Source organism: Entelurus aequoreus, linkage group LG23 (genome assembly GCF_033978785.1).
Source record: "Entelurus aequoreus isolate RoL-2023_Sb linkage group LG23, RoL_Eaeq_v1.1, whole genome shotgun sequence".
NCBI lineage: Eukaryota > Metazoa > Chordata > Actinopteri > Syngnathiformes > Syngnathidae > Entelurus > Entelurus aequoreus.
In genome coordinates, this window is record NC_084753.1 from 39,882,782 (window position 1) to 39,899,254 (window position 16,473).

The 16,473-nt window shown below is 42.9% G+C and overlaps 1 protein-coding gene across 3 annotated transcripts in view; it reads right to left on the minus strand.

Moving 5' to 3' along the window:
• The window catches only part of LOC133640706 (oocyte zinc finger protein XlCOF6.1-like), a 7,772-nt gene extending 7,133 nt beyond the window's left edge, over positions 1–639 (minus strand). For all 3 annotated transcript variants that reach the window (XM_062034275.1, XM_062034274.1, XM_062034272.1), the window contains exon 1: positions 386–639. The gene's annotated coding sequence lies outside the window, so the exon portion shown is untranslated. The remainder of the gene's footprint in view (positions 1–385) is intronic.
• Between the last annotated feature and the right edge of the window lie 15,834 nt (positions 640–16,473).

A 16,473-nucleotide genomic window follows, 5' to 3' on the forward strand; every position in this document is an offset into this window, starting at 1 on the left:
CATTATCTAATGGAAATGACTACTCTCTGATAATCACATTAATAACACAATAAGTGAATTATATTTATATAGCGCTTTTCTCTAGTGACTCAAAGCGCTTTACATAGTGAAACCCAATATCTAAGTTACATTTAAACCAGTGTGGGTGGCACTGGGAGCAGGTGGGTAAAGTGTCTTGCCCAAGGACACAACGGCAGTGACTAGGATGGCACAAGTGGGGATCGAACCTGGAACCCTCAAGCTGCTGGCACGGCCACTATCAATCCATCAATAACAATCATGTGTCTGAGTACACCTATTAATCAAAATGATTCTAACACGTCATGTTCATGTTAATGATGGAATATGACGTCAGTAAACATGTGAGAGTAAGAAGTAAACAAACCTGTTCTGTGTAGTTTGGTTCGAGAAAGTTCCTCCTCGTACTCTGCTATCGTTCTTTCGCACATTTTCACACAACCACAACACTTTACACTCACACTTGATCTTAACTAAGCGACGTGTTGATCAAATCCGCGTCTCTTTGTTAGCAACTAACAAGCTAAGATAACTAGCACGCTAAGCTAACTGGCAAGCTAAGAAGTGTGTGTGGCGTAAAGGAGGGGACTTTGCTGCAAAGCGCATATTCTTCTTCTTTTCTAGTTTTACGGCAGCTGGCATCCATATGTGTTGCATTACCGCCATCCTCAGTTTCATTTTATAATTACATTACGGTCTCTCCTTGAGTCCAGTATTGTTAAAAAAAACTCCCATTGTGTTGTCCTAAAGTCAATTGTTAATATAACTTACATAATTACTTGATAATACCTTTGTATTAGTGACCGCAATGCTTTAATTTGGAGTTAAAGTTGTTTTTATTCATTGTATGCTATAATCAGTAAACAGCAGTTAGATGATGTCACTTCCGCTAAATTACTTGGTTGACTTCCGGTATTCGTTCGGAAAGCAAGTCGTACTTGTTGCGGTCTTCTGTAAGTCATTTCTGTTGCCATCCTACACAAAGCAGCGAAGAAGCAATGCCGTAAGTTGTCTTTAACAAGTTAACAACATGTCAGACACGTTAAAAAAGTGTAATAGTGCCGATATGTTGAATAGAATTGTCGAATTAGATACAATGTGTTCAAGTGTTTCAGGCGAACGGGAGTCTCCCTCTGCTGGACATTTTGGGACATTACAGTTACATTTCAGTGTTTTTCAACCACTGTGCCGCAGCACACTAGTGTACCGTGAGATATTGTCTGGTGTGCCGTGGGAGATTATGTAATTTCACCTAATTGGGTTAAAAATATTTTTTGCAAACCAGTAATTATAATCCCTAAATGTGCCGTTGTTGAGTGTCTGTACTGTCTTGAGCTCGGCAGAGTAACCGTGTAATACTCTTCCATACCAGTATGTGGCAGCAGGTAGCTAATTGCTTCGTAGATGTCGGGAACGACGACAATGGTTTGCAGGTAAAAAGGTGTCTAATGCTTAAACCAAAAATAAACAAAAGGCGAGTGCCGCTATGAAAAGGCAAAACTAAAAGTGAACTGGCTGCAAAGTAAACAAAAACAGAATGCTGGACGACAGCAAAGACTTACAGCGTGTGGAGCAGACGGCGTCCACAAATTACATGACAATCAACACCAAAATAGGAGCGTAAAACGTGAATTATATTTATATAGCGCTTTTTCTCTAGTGACTCAAAGTGTTTTACACAGTGAAACACAATATCTAAGTTACATTTAAAGCAGTGTGGGTGGCACTGGGAGCAGGTGGGTAAAGTGTCTTGCCTAAGGACACAACGGCAGTGACTAGGATGGCAGAAGCTGGGATCGAACCTGGAACCCTCAAGTTGCTGGCACGGCCACTCTTACCAACCGAGCTATACCGCTTTGAGTCACTAGAGAGAGAAAAAAGTGCTATATAAATATAATTCACTTCAAGACAAGAAATAAAACCCTACACACAGAAAAAACACCAAACAACTCCAAATAAGTCAGGGTGTGATGTGACAGGTCGTGAAAGTACACCTACTTTGAGACAAAAGCTATAGTGATGCATGCTTGGTTATGGTTGGAATTCATATCAAACAATTGCGAGAACAAATTTTTATTGTCAATATCGGCTGCTGGATTTCATTTTTTAATTTTTTCTGCTGGTGGTGTGCCTCAGAATTTTTTCAATGAAAAAAATGTGCCTCGGCTCAGAAAAGGTTGAAAAACACTGGTGTATGTCATAGTAGGCAAATATATACAGAGAGGCATTAAGTGTGTTTGTGTCTCTTTGTTCTTTTCAGTTGTTCACCATCTCGTCTATGAAGAAATGTCACAAGTAAATGGTCACGCTTACGACGACGTTCTCGTCATTGACTCCGGTTTGGCTTGGTGTGATTGAAACTTTATTAGTAGATAATTGCACAGTACAGTACATATTCCGTACAATTGACCACCCGAATACGTTTTTCAACTTGTTTAAGTCGGGGTCCACGTTAGTCAATTCATGGTGTTGAGTCGGCGTTTCTACACGTCTCACGAGAACACTAAAACATTCTATTTCCCTTCCATTTTCAGTGTCCGCAATATTTCTCCTGCTCTTCAGCGTCCCATCCGCAGGTCCCAGTACCCTCACTTTTTCACTCATAGTCAGTCTTTCTATATTATATTTAGTACATCCCCCCCACAAAAAAACATGTTTTACTGTTTCTAATACTTTACATTGTTCACACATTCCTGTAGGGCAGGGGTCAGCAACCCGCGGCTCCGGAGCCGCATGCGGCTCTTTGACCACTCTGATGCGGCTCAGCTGCATACTTGCCGACCCTCCCGGTTTTCCCTGAAGTTTTACGGACGTCAGTGCCTCTCTTAATAATCTCCCGGGGCTAACATTCTCCGATTTTCACCCTATAGTCTGGTGGCTTAGTGACATTACCGTTACGGAGCGGATAAAAGCGCCAAATTTTTTATGGGCCTTCTTTATGACCTACTGAAGGATTTTAGAAGGGTACTCAAACTTAAATATTGAAAATACCTTTATAGTGCACATAAGTTATTTTGATCAATAACTGCAAAAAACGCCTATACTAAAAAAGGACTAATTCTTGTCATGTGTCCTCCTGCTGCTAGTTTTTACATCATACTTGCACAGGGTGTCTACAGGTAGTGTCTTCACATCCCAGAACAGCCAGAATGCCAATATTTGATTCCATTATGAACCATTTGGCTTTCAAATAAGGCCTCATTATGGACGGAAATAGCAAAAAGTATCATTTTCAGATGATGATTCAAGACCCAGCACATGAAGTATTATCCATAAAACCTTTAATGCAATTATAATGTTAGAACTCTGATTGAGGCCAAAAATAAATTAAAGGGGCAAGTCAGCTGGTGCACATGATCAGCATGGGGGCTGAGGACCAATGGCCTGGATGACTCTTCTTACTACACTATGAAGTAATCTGCACGTGAAACAGGCAAGAAAACAATTGTTGTCACAATTTAAACAAATTGACATGCATCATAATGTGGAAACTTGGTGTATTGGTGTGCATAACTGTACCTGGTGTCTATTTGCAGCAGTTGCATTTGCAAAGTGGAGAACAGTCAATATTAGCATTGCTGCATTTACAGCTGGAACAGTCACCTTTACATGAGCATTTTATCAGCTCTCTGCAGGCAATGGAGACCTCGGGAATGGTTATCCAAACTGGAACCCATGACCCTGTTTCGTCCTTGGTCCATCCAAAGTCCTTTGGAGAAGGAATCACTTGCTGTGTGTCTGTGCTGGTTGCCCAGATTCCTGCCTGAAACACAGCCCGTTTTACATGCTGGAGTAGGGCATCCTGCGTGGGAGGTAATCTCTCCATCGGCCGACTGTCTTGACAGAAGAGTTCCTTCCTTGTTTGACTGATGGAGTTCAAAGGACTGGATCTGTTGTACAGGATCACAGTCAGCCTCTCAAGTGTCTGGAAATGCTCAGAGTCAACTTTTAGTTCCTGGAATGGATGCTTTGCCAGATACATAAATGTTTCTGTAGCAGCATCATAGGCTTGCCAGGCCCTCCAAGCTGACTTCTTGCCTTTTCCGTTAAATGCAGATGTTGTGTCACAACCTGAATATGCGTGGAACATAAGCAGACCTTGTGATTTGGGTTCCCCCAGGCTTTTGCAGATGTGGTTTATGTGGTAATATCTGAACCTTTTTCCCATGCCAAAAGCCACCCAGATGTCAGTCAATGGTTGAAGCACCACCAAATCATAAAATAAACCAGCAAGGATCACGATGACATCAGTGTCCACAGTTCGCACAAGAACTGTCTTTGCTCCCTCCTTCAATGCGCATTGTAGATGGACCACTATCCTTGTGTCTGCCTCCTCATGGTTGCAACAGTCCATCATGCTAGTGGAACCAAAAGCTTGTCCTGACACCGCTTGCCCCGATGTGACATACACAGCTTTGGTTGGTGGCCAGCTGAACTCTTGGATCTTGGATGTCAAGAAATCAAACAACTCCTTCTTGTTGATTGGGTCGCGAAGAAAGTCCATCCAGTTGCCTGGCAACTTTGTCGGGCCTGACACTTTCCTGCGAACACCACGTCCTCTTTTTTCTCGGGTGGACTCCTTCAAGCTGTCCGCCATGTACGTGTCCCAAACAACATCCAATCGTTTTGCATCCTGCAGCTGCTTCTGCAGGTAGGGGATGAAAACCTCATTTGCATAAGCATCAAACGTGCTCACTCTAATAGTGGGCAGGCAGTGGACAATTACTGCCCCATCTAGGACTTTGAAGTCATAGGTTGAGGGTGGCTCTGATTGTGCTGGCTGCTCAAGACATTGTAGCAGGTCTGATTTGGTGCCTGTCAGATGAAGTTTTCCAAAGTCTGAGAGAGATGGAGGGAAGGACTGCACCTCATGTGTAAAGAATTCATCCAAATTACTCTCACGGCTCTGCATAGCTACATATAGCTGGCCAAAGAGTGCCACGTTGTTCTGAAGCACTTTAATCTTTTTCCCATCTTTAGACATTGTCTTGCGTCTAGGTTGCCTGAAGACTGCCAAGGAATTCCTTTTAATCGGATCATGGATAGATTGTGTGCGTTCATCAAGCACCTTCTTGACAAACTCCTGATATTGTCTCTTCCCTGTGTCCTCCAGGATGAGCATGGTATTTGCGACTAATTTATCTGCGCAGTTGCGACTATCAAGAGTCACAAGTTCCTCGAAGACATCCAGGAAAGGGTTTCCCATACGCCTTATGGTATCTGACAGACTGTTGACCTGTCTCTGGAATGTCTTCTGTGTGCCAAGACCCTGCTCATGGTGCTGGAAGCTCTCTTTGTCATCTTGGAGATATTCCTCTTCAAATTCCTTTATCAATCTTGCCATTTCTGGGCCTGTGAGCATCCATCTTCTGAAGGCAGTTGGATTTTCTGTGAGGCCAACCGCACCACCTGAACCTTTCACATTCTTGTTCTCTTGTTCATGAGCTTGGTCCAGTGGGATTGCAGAAAACCTGTTAGATGTCTTTGAAAGAACCCAGTGAGAATTCTTCTCAAACTCGTCCTTGATAGAGTCGGGCAAAGACTTCATGTCCCTGATATGGACAGGCAACCATCTTGAATAGTTCACATGGTCCAAGGCAAAGAATAGAGGGGCCAGTTCTTCAAGCACTTCTACATACAGTAGGAAATTCTGCTCTCTGTGTGCCCTTATGAAGATGAGAATGAGGGTTTCATATCTCATGATCAGATCCCAGAACATGAACGTCGGACTCTTCTTCAGCATGTTGTTTCTCCAAGCCATGAAGGACTCTTCATCTTTGGGGCCTGCACTAACCCTGAAAGCCTCCTGTTGTAGATTGTGCAGTGTCAAGACAGTGACCTGGTGTGCATGCCTGGTTCGTGTTAGGTGTGCTGCTTTCAGAAACGACTCAGCCATGCCACTTGATGCCACTTCTGCTTCAATCAGTGCTGTCGTCCAACCAGAGCCCTCTAGGAGATCGCCAAGTGTATTCCAGAGAGCCATCTCTGTGTGTAATCCTCCCAGCATAACTACATGAACTCTTTCACCATGGGTGTTCGGCCATTTCCATTGTACAAGCTTAGCCAGAGCAAACAGAGGCTGATCAAATGCAGTGACAGGGATCTGTCCTGGATTGAGAAATTGAACAGCCTGTCTCTGAACATCCATGCCATGCTTAATCATGGCTGCTGTGGCAGATTTCTCATAGAACAGAGGAAGGAGTGCACATCTTGCTGGGGGGTCTTCCACTGAAGGTTGATTGGAAGCATGATAGGCAGCCCATGCAATTGCATCTTCAGAAGTCAATTCTTTCTTCTCTAGAAGTGGCAGTGCTTGTTTGACCCAACTCTTTTCCTCTGCTATTGCACTATCCAATAAGCCTGTAACTCTTTGTACCTTACACTCTGGCACACAAACAGAACTGTTTTTCAAAGCTACAGCTGGGATACATGTGTAACTCTCATATCAGGAAGAGTATGTTTTTTATTTTCAGTCGGTGGGATTTTGATTGGTGGCCTACTTACACCTGGTTCACTCTTTGTTGGCAACTGAAAGAGGCTAATTCCAGTCCCATGAAAGGAACTTACAGAAGTAGTCGAACTTGGGTTGTGGTCAAGGTTGTCAAGTGCACCGACTGTGAACAACCCTTTCCAGAGACACGCAGGAACCACAACGCCATCTTTTTCAAAGCCTTCACATGTTGTAGTTGCCAGCCAGTCTTCGATTTGGATCACCCTGTCATAAGAAATACTTAAGCCCAAATTGTACAGCTGCTGGACAAGTTTCTTGCTTCTTGTTTGGGTATGTACATTGATACCTATATAGATTGGGAGTGGTGGTTCACGTTCCATAGTGTGTCTGGTCTTCACTGCTGTGGGCAATGCCCTTTTCTTTGTATGGTACATGATGCACTGTGCAATGGTTAGACAAGCCTGAGAATCACATTTCTCTTGATTTTTGATGTTGGACCCATTCAGAATCATGGAGACCAGAGACTTGAGGCTAGAAGGTAGCACATTTTCCTGACATTTTTCGGGGAAGGAGCCAGTGAATTGGAATCCCACATGGTTGAATATGTCGTTTCTGATAATCTTTGCTGCTTTTGAAATAATAAGAGCATCTTTGTCAAAATTGCGCTTCTGTAAAGCTTCCTGTAACATATTTTTCATTCCTTCTTTAAAAATAAGAAGTGTGTTCCTCCCATCACACTGTTCTTGTGCCTCAGGGAAGTGCTCAAGTAAATGATCCTTGAGTCTGGTTTTGTTAACTTGTTTCTTGATCCCCAGCTCCTCAAGGCGACTTACGTACAGAGAATGGATCTCAGACATCTTGAAGATAAGAACTCCAGAATCAACAGTTTTTTCAATGAAGTTTATGAGTTCTATGAAAGTGCGAGACTCATTCATTTTCTCATCAGTGTTTTCTGGAGATTGGCGTGACTTCCGAGTTAGACTTTGGTAGCGATTTTTTAACTTGATCAGGCATGGCAAATGATACTTTGCCTCCATTGCCATTAAATCTCCCCCAATCCCTAGTCTGGCCATTAGCGTGTTGTCACTGAGTTCAGTTATCATAGTTCGGATGCTCTTATCCGTATCAAAAGTTGACACTTCATGGAGAGCACCTTGATCTGTGCCACTCTCACAGAAGAAACACTTTTGAACATCTAGTCTTTTGCGCTTTAGCTTTTTCCCTTCAGAGACATCAGGGTCATCAGAATTTTGCTGTCTCTTTTCTTTTTCCTTTCTCTCTTTTGCTCGTGCCAGAAAAAAATTGCCAAATTTCGTATGGCAAGTGTGGTGCCATGATGCAGAATGTGATGCAAAATTGCTTGCAGTTTGATCATCCTCAAAATAAAGTTTGGTTGGAAGAGCATCAATAGCACGAAATTGCTCTACATTTGTCAGAAAGGATCTATAGGCACTTATTTTATCATCCTCAGATTTCACATTGCTTTTCAAGGGACATTTTAAGGCTTCCGTGGTGTCCTTCTGGCAAATGATGCAGCGATCCCAGTTCAGTTCCATGTTGAGGCCTCACACACTTTCACACAAAAAATGAACCAATTAATCAAGTTAATACAATAAACTTAGCTTTTTCTCTTTGGAACATGACACAGCACTGTTGTGAATTAATTCATGTTATTTACCTGAATTGTGAATACTTGTTGGGTTGCAACTTTGTGTGAGGCTCTACTGCATTGTTCATGCTGCTTAGCTTTCATCTGAATTCAGTTTCATGTTGAGGCCTGACTGACAGACACAAGATAATGCATTGCAATCATGAAACATGTACATTACCTATAGCATTCCACCTGAACAATGTTAAATTACTGTACCTTTATGGGTGCCCAACTACTACTTGTATTCTAGATTGCACATAATCCAGCTATCGTAACCTAGTTAGTTGCTGCAAAAACACTGACTGATGTGCTAATTTATAATAAATAATAATGTCTCATTAATGAATTGCTGTTACCTGGATTGTGTACACTTCTCTTTGATTGCAGTGCTGTGGTTATGATCATGCAGTTTCACATTGAATCTCCACTGACTGTCACACAAATAATGGAACCAGTTAACAAAGTTAAAATATCATTAGGCTACATTAGAACTAATTTATTATAAATTACCGTTATGGTGGGTGTAAAAAACAGTTGGGTTTTCAAGATGTCACTAGTTTACATCATCTATCTTAACCTTGGTTGCAGCAAAAAAACATGTGCTGATAACATTAGATGTCTAAAATAGGTAGCCTAGCTAATCTTTTTAACTTTCCTTATGCTTTGTTAAGCAACATACAGCTCATTCTCAAAGCATTATTATTGTTATATTTACCTGATGAACACCTGCTTGATTGCAGCTCTGTGTGATGCTGAACTGCACAGTGATCATGTGATCATGTGATCAGGCTGGAACTTATTGTGATCATGCAGGCTAGTTTATATATCGCCATCTGGTGTTGTGAATGTATATTGAAACAGTAGTTGCGATTATGAACAACTTCATGATTAATTCTAATTACAAAATGAATAGAGAATGTCTTTACCCACACTACATGCAGAACATGACATTTTTTCAGCTTTTTTCTTAATTCCGCCTATACTGTACAGGACTTTATGGAGGATGTACCTGTACCAGGTGCCTTGGTAATGCATTTTAGACATCATTTTGAATGTTTATCCATCACTGGACCCAATTAAAAGCAAATTTACCTTCCTAAGTGGAAAAAAACAACAATTTATCAGCAATATACCTTTTATGACTCCGGAATAACATTTTTTAAACAATTTTGTGCACTATATGGGTATTTTCAATATTTAAGTTTGAGTACCCTTCTAAAATCCTTCAGTAGGTCATAAAGAAGGCCTGTAAAAAAATTGGCGCTTTTATCCGCTCCGTAACGGTACGCCTAAAAATGTGCGCTAACCCACCGCACTACTAACAATTAAATTAAGAGTGTACCTTAGCGGTACTGCAATAATTGTCCTCTATTGCCTGTACAAATCACATGCCAGCCCAGCCACATGTTGTATGCAGCTTCTGCTTGCTAACGTATGAGACAGCAAGGCATACTTGGTCAACAGCCACACAGCTTACACTGACGGTAGCCGTTTAAAACAACTTTAAAACTGTTACGTTACAAATATGCGCCACACTGTGAACCCACACCAAAAAAGAATGACAAACACATTTCTGGAGAACCTCCGCACAGTAACACAACATAAACACAACACAGCAAATACCCAGAATCCCATGCAGCCAGTCTACATTATACACCCCCGCTACCACCAAACCCCCCCACACATCAACCCGCGCCCCCTCCGTGCGTCGGTTGAGGTGGGCGTGGTATGGTGGTAGGTGGGGGGGGGGGGGGGTTAGACCGGAAGAGTTAGGGCTGCATGGGATTCTGGGTGTTTGTTTTGTTGTGTTTATGTTGTGTTACAGCGCGGATGTTCTCCAGAAATGTGTTTGTCATTCTTTTTTGGTGTGGGTTCTGTTGCGTTTGACCAGATGTTCCTCCAAGTGGGATGTAAAACGCTGGTCAGTCCCAAGTTCCTTAATGACATATCAACTGAACTCAAACGGTACCACCAAGCACAGAATAGGTATTTTGTAATTTTATTGTCAAAGCTTTGGCAATAATGAGACCAGCCTCGAACAACACATACAAATGCGCAGCCCAAGTTGATCTGGCATTCCACAGGCCAAAAGCAACTCTTTTCACACAAAGAAAGCCCGCCTTTCCCCTCCCCCCAACACTGATAAGAAGAGAGACTTGGGGGTTGTGTTCACATTCCTGATGGTTTACGACCCTATCTAACCAGGCAATCTGAAGACAAAGAGAAACTAGTATACAGAGTAAAATTAAGGAAAGAAATGAGCTGATTCAAACATGATTATGAATAAAGAAATAGCTCTTAAACATATGCATTATCTACAATCCCCCTTCAGATCTTATCCAAAAGATCTCTCCTACGAGAGCAACACCTCTAAAGCACGCCCCACATTAAAGTAGGTGCTGTAGTTTTTTTTTTTTTCTTTGAGCAAGCTAGCAATAAAACAACAGCATATTTACATGGATGACAGATGGAGGGAGTCCACGTCAATGTCGTCATGGTCAGGGAAGGAAATCAACAATTCTCGAAAGTCTCCATTTTGCTTGACCCCCTTCAAAGACATAACGAGCCCAGAAACAGGGTGGGGTTGACCTTCTACAGCTCTAACAATGATGCGGGTGCATAGAGACTTAGCACAAGGGGCGATAAAGCAACCGCAAGAGGCTATAATGGCCAAGAAAACTCCAATGGAGACCAGGACAGACTTAATTAGGTCAGTCCACCTGCCAAATGTGCTTTGGAGCCAATCTTTAAAGGGGTCAGAGACCCCTGAAACTTCAGTAAGTTCCTTAGACAGGGCCTGGAGGCCCTCTAAGGCCCTCTGAACTGAGCCATCTGGTGCAGTGTTGTTAGGAATGAAGGTACAGCATTGGTCACCAAACATTGCACACACGCCTTCTTCCTTGGCTAGGATGCGGTCAAGGGCTATGCGGTTCTGGATGGCCATGAGAGAGGTCGGGGCAAGTTGTTCAGCAAGTCCCTCAACGGCGTCACGAGTCAGGTTGGTCAGTCTCAACAGATTATAAAAAACATAGTTAATGCGTTCAACATTTTTAGTAGCAGTCACAGGGAAAATAGCACCAATGATAGGAAGGTTCTCGAAACCTGCACAGGATTCACACCACAATTTGTGTTGTGAGGGGACCCCTCTTGGTTGTCCAATTGCATCAAAGTAAACACCATCAGGGTTTCTCATCAGATCAAAGGAGCCCTTTACACTCCTTCGAGATAAAACATGGCGGCGTCGGCGAGAAGTTAGAGAGGCCGCTGAGACAGGAGTTACAAGGGGAGTTAATTTGGTACCCACTAGGGTGAGTGGGGTCACCAGTCTAACCATAGCACAAAGCCCTACGGATAACGTTGGGATTCTAATGTACAATCTGTGCTCCCCACAATACCAGAATAAGTCAGCTCGTGCCCAAGGGCCTATCCTTGAGCCATCTATCAGTGTGGTGCATCAGGAAGGGTTAATGTCACCCAATTTGTTGGGGGACGAAGAGGGTCCTTTGAATTGAAAACACGTGTAATTCAGCTTTTGGGCCACAAATGGAAGAAGTCGGGTGGAATTGTCAACAGGAGGGTACACACTAGCCAACAAATCGCACCCTGGTGGCGTGGGTTCAGAGAACAAGGAAATAAGACAGTTTGAGCCATTTATGTCAGTCAACTTAAAAGGAGCGGGGTAAGTGTGGGGAAAAGGACGTCCAGCGGAACAAGCAACACAGTCACCCAGGTTTTGGCATCCACCTGAGCCACAGGTTTACCTGTACCCGCTCCTAAGGTCAAAGTTACCAGGCCTTCGGTGGTGATGTCATTAGCACGCACAGATGTGAGAGCCTTTGAAACACCACCAAGGTGGGGTGGTACTTTAGGTGCTACAGAGGGTGTAGAGGTAGTTAACGCCCTCTCAAGGACATTCATTTTAATAATTCCTTTAGAGTCTGTATCAGTCAGGTCAAGCCCCAAAACAACATAAAAGGGACGATGGGCACCACTTACCATAGTATGTTGTCTGCATCCGACACCGATGGTTCAGGGTTGAGTCGTCACAAATATAGAGGTTATTACCACGGTAATAGCTATTGTGTCCCCCGTAATTAATCACACTGCATAGGTCAAAAAATAAGTCTTGCTATCCTCTTTGACCCAGTCTATTTAAAGTCCGCTGTTTGTTCTTAGACACTTGTCAGTCACTGTCGTCAGGAAGGAAGAACTGAGACACAAAGACAGTAGAACACGCCCAAACACCAGTCCGTCAGGGAACACTACCGGATGTGACATCCTGCTTTTCGTCTATCAAAATCAGAGTAATTCAGGTAACGAAACGGGGATAAACATCAAACTTTTCACTTAATATAACGACACAGATAGTTATGCTGAAAACAAGCAAGAGAAATTGGATAACTTCGAGTATAAAGGCTGGTCTCAAATAAGGATATACAATATAGAAGTTAAAAAGAGTAATATAGGTAGAAAATCTCTCTCTCAGCGTCGTCTTCTGGGCTGTAGGATTATGTGTGTGTAATTAAAGCCTCGCTCTTCTATGACACTAAAAATGAGTCGTTTTCTGCTCCCGTTCTTCTTCAGCTGCCTCAGGCTCAAAAGGCGCTGCTGGGGGTCGAGTGGGGCAGATGTAGTGGCGATGTCAGCAATGACATCCGCTGGTAATCTGTCAGGTTCTTCAGCAGGAGTGTAGAGGGAGAGGTGGTACCAGGTGTCCCCTTTTCCAGCTAGTCGAAGGGCGTGAGACGTCCGTTCCACGACCTTGAAGGGACCACCTGGGCTCCGTCCACTTGCGTTTGATGACCTTGATCTTGACCCTCTCAGCGGCCGGAAGGGAATCTGGAGTGGCGGGCTGTCATCCTCGTATCTGTACAGAAGAACTGGCACACAAATTCTGCATTTTTTTGTGTAAAATACCATTTTGGTTTTACGCTGAGTCCTCCTTCCATGGCGGCTGCTGGTCCTGGGCTGACCTGTATGCAGTTCATAGGGTGAAAAAACTCAAAGGGCGGTAAAACAGTTTTATTCACGGACCTTCGAATGATCATTAACGCTAATTGCAACATGTCAATCCAATTAAATTTGGTCTGTGCACAGATTTTAGCCAATTAGTTTTTAATGTTCTGGTCCATCCTTTCAACCTTACCTTGGGACTTAGGATGGTACCCCAAACCTGTGTTCTAGTCCGAAAGCCTTTTCGACCAAGGCTAAGTGAGAATTTTTTTTTTTAATGGTTGCCGTTGTCTGACCTAATCTTTTTGGGGAAACCATGTCGGGGTTCTAGGTCATTCACAAGTCATTTAATTACTGATATTGCATCCTCTTTTGAGGTTGTTGTTGCTTCCGGCCAACCACTGTGATTGTCAACACAAGTCAGTACGTACCTTTTCCCTTGTACCGTATTGATCATATCAGTGAAATCAAAGACTATACATGGTTCACCCTCACCTCCTCCATATTCTAAATTTGATCTACTAAACTACTATCGATGTGTAAAATCGTTATTTTCAAATTAAAATTAGTTATAACTTCTTACCCACGGTAAAAACGTTAAAACTATGGAATGTGTCAGAGTCGGATGATTGTCGATTTTGTTCCAAGGAGTCTGTATCCACCCTCACTCACCCCCTTCTGTTTCTGAAAAAAGGACTGTGTTAGTCATACTATCACTTTCAGAAACATCTAAGAAAAAGGTCAGCTAATAGTCAAGTAGCAGAGGACAGGTCATGTTTGAGGTCAATGATTGTCTCTTTAGCCTCTATGGTCCACTGGGGGGTGTTGTTAGGGTAGGGGACCCCTTAGCAATATCACAATTAACTCAAACTCAACTAAACCCTAGCTTTTATGTAACTTATTCAATATGGTGAAAGTAACAAATATGCTTATATTTATATTGTCACCAATACTAGAAAAATACTACCCTTGTGGCGAATGCTTTAGCAATAGTATTTTGAAATTTTACCACACCTGGTGGCCCCAATAATTCATTAAGTCAAGCTCATGTTGTAGAAAGTTGAATGATGCAGACACGTTTGTTACTGAATACTTTCTATCAGACTTCTGTCTTGACAACTATGTGTATGTAATGAGCAACTATAATTATTTGATATGCTTAAATGTGTAATGTGTCGTTTTAGCTCAGCTGTTGTGTAGCTGCTAGCTCCTCGTAGCCTACAGGTGTCTAAAGTGCAGCCCATAGTTATGTGTTTAACACAACTATGTGCTAAACCTAAACAATTGAAAATGTGGTATTTGGGTGTCGGTGTAATGTTTGGCAGCTACGAGGTGTCTTATCATTGCACCTAAGTTCTTTGGTTTTGTAGGCGAGACAGAGAGCAAGTGAACAATGTGGGACACAATTGTGTCCATCTTATACCATGCTAGTTGTTTCAAAGATAGGTCAACATGAGCAACCACACCTTGAGTTCCAACATATATAAATATACAAAGGAGTCAAAGGTCTCCTGGTATGAGTGTCTAACTGGTGATCATAACATATGGCGAGTCGGGTGGCAGAACACACGGAAGCATCTCAGCCAGTCAGGGTTTTCACTGTTAGAGCAGTTGGATGTCAGCCATTCCTGTTGTTTCAGGCTGTGGTAGGAGCTTGGTAGTGGTGTCGCAGCTTGGTGGTTGAGCCGTCAGGTAACACCAGGAATGTTCCTTCTGTGCGATTTGAATGTCAGGGTACAGTCTGTAAAGGAGGTCCAGCAATCTGAACCGGAAGTGGTTTGGTGACAGGTAACCTTGTGACCCCAGCGAAGCCTTCGACCTTTAAAGAGGAAGCACACAGTTTCTTTGGTACCTCTGCATTCAGAATCGAATGGGTGGCGCCAGTGTCAATCACGAACTGATAACATTGTCGTTGACACTCATGTCCAGCAGGGGGCCAGTCTGTATCTCCTGCTGGGGCTCCTGCGGTGGGCGTCCTTTGCCACGCTTTTGTGTTCGTTTGTTGGCACTACGGAACCTTTCCCGTTCGAAAATGTTCACGACTCCAGTGACCAGGCTGGTCACAGCCGAAACAGTTTCCACCCCGGACTGGCTTTGAAGCATCGTGTTGTCCACCACCCGAGTCCAACCGTCTGGTCGCACGTCTGTTGAGGATTCTTTCCTCCACCTGTTGGAACTCAAAAGCAAGGTCACCCACTGCTGAATATATCCTAGCTGATCTTTGACCTTTTGGTTCTTTTAACCTTTTATTTTCAGCGATCTGTAAATTAAGGAGTTGCTTCCTTGCTGCTCTGTCATTAGCCTTATCATCCTCATCTTGAGGAAAGAGACTGCGCATAGCAGTAGCTATGTTTGTAACGTATGGTGTTATCGGTGAGGTCGAAGATTCAGCCATTAATCCTACTTGTTGTTCTGTATTTTTGCCATCTTGTGTGGAAACACAACGATACAAAATGCTTCTAAAGTCTCCTATTGATTTCTTCCCATTTCACTCAAACAACTAAACAAACAAACAAATAAACAAACTTGCAGCTAACCACAATCAACAGCATACCATTTACGAATACCTTCATTTGTCACTTTCTCATCTTTTCTTCACTTTCGTTTTCCTTTACAAACAACATCCTGTATCCATCTCTTCCTTACACTTCACACAATGTTTCTATTTTCTGTTCTCCTAGAAACCATTCACATAACGTAAGGTTATAAACATCCTTTTCCCATATTTTCTCAAACCATCCTCTTCTCCCTCAATCTTCCTTCCCCTGCTCTCTTTTTCTCTCTCTCTCCTTCTCACTGGAGTAGGGGGCGGTGGCCTAGTCAAAGTCTGGGCGGGTCGTTTGAATTGTCTTGCGCATGCGCGGCAGGCAAAACACCAATCAGTCTAGTCTGTCCTATTTGTCTCATTAATCATCGGTTCTTTTGCTGCATTTCGTTTTTCCACGTAATCCCCGTTTACTTTTATCATACGCTAAACTCTTAAATTCTCGAGCACCAACCCTGCTCTTTTTTTCTCTTGACCATTTTCACCAGCGCACACACACACACACATGCACGTGTAAGCACTCACGCACACACAAGCAAGTGCCTACAGCCCTACGCACACACACCCACGCACACGTAAGCACTCTCTCTGCGTTTCACTTTACCATAAAACTTCCAGTTACTTTTTTATTTTATTTTTTATTTTACCAGACGTTTGAGTTCACAACTTTTCGAGTATTGTAAACTCCCTCTTAACCCTTTCAAGGAACGTTCTCTTTTCTTTTTTCTTTTTAAACTCTACTTGCTAATTTTATTGTCGACAACCGTCCATTCAATTGATCATTACACAGTAATGATTCATCACATTCCTCCCCGACCGCCATCACATTCCTGTCTGTCACACTCAGTGGCCATT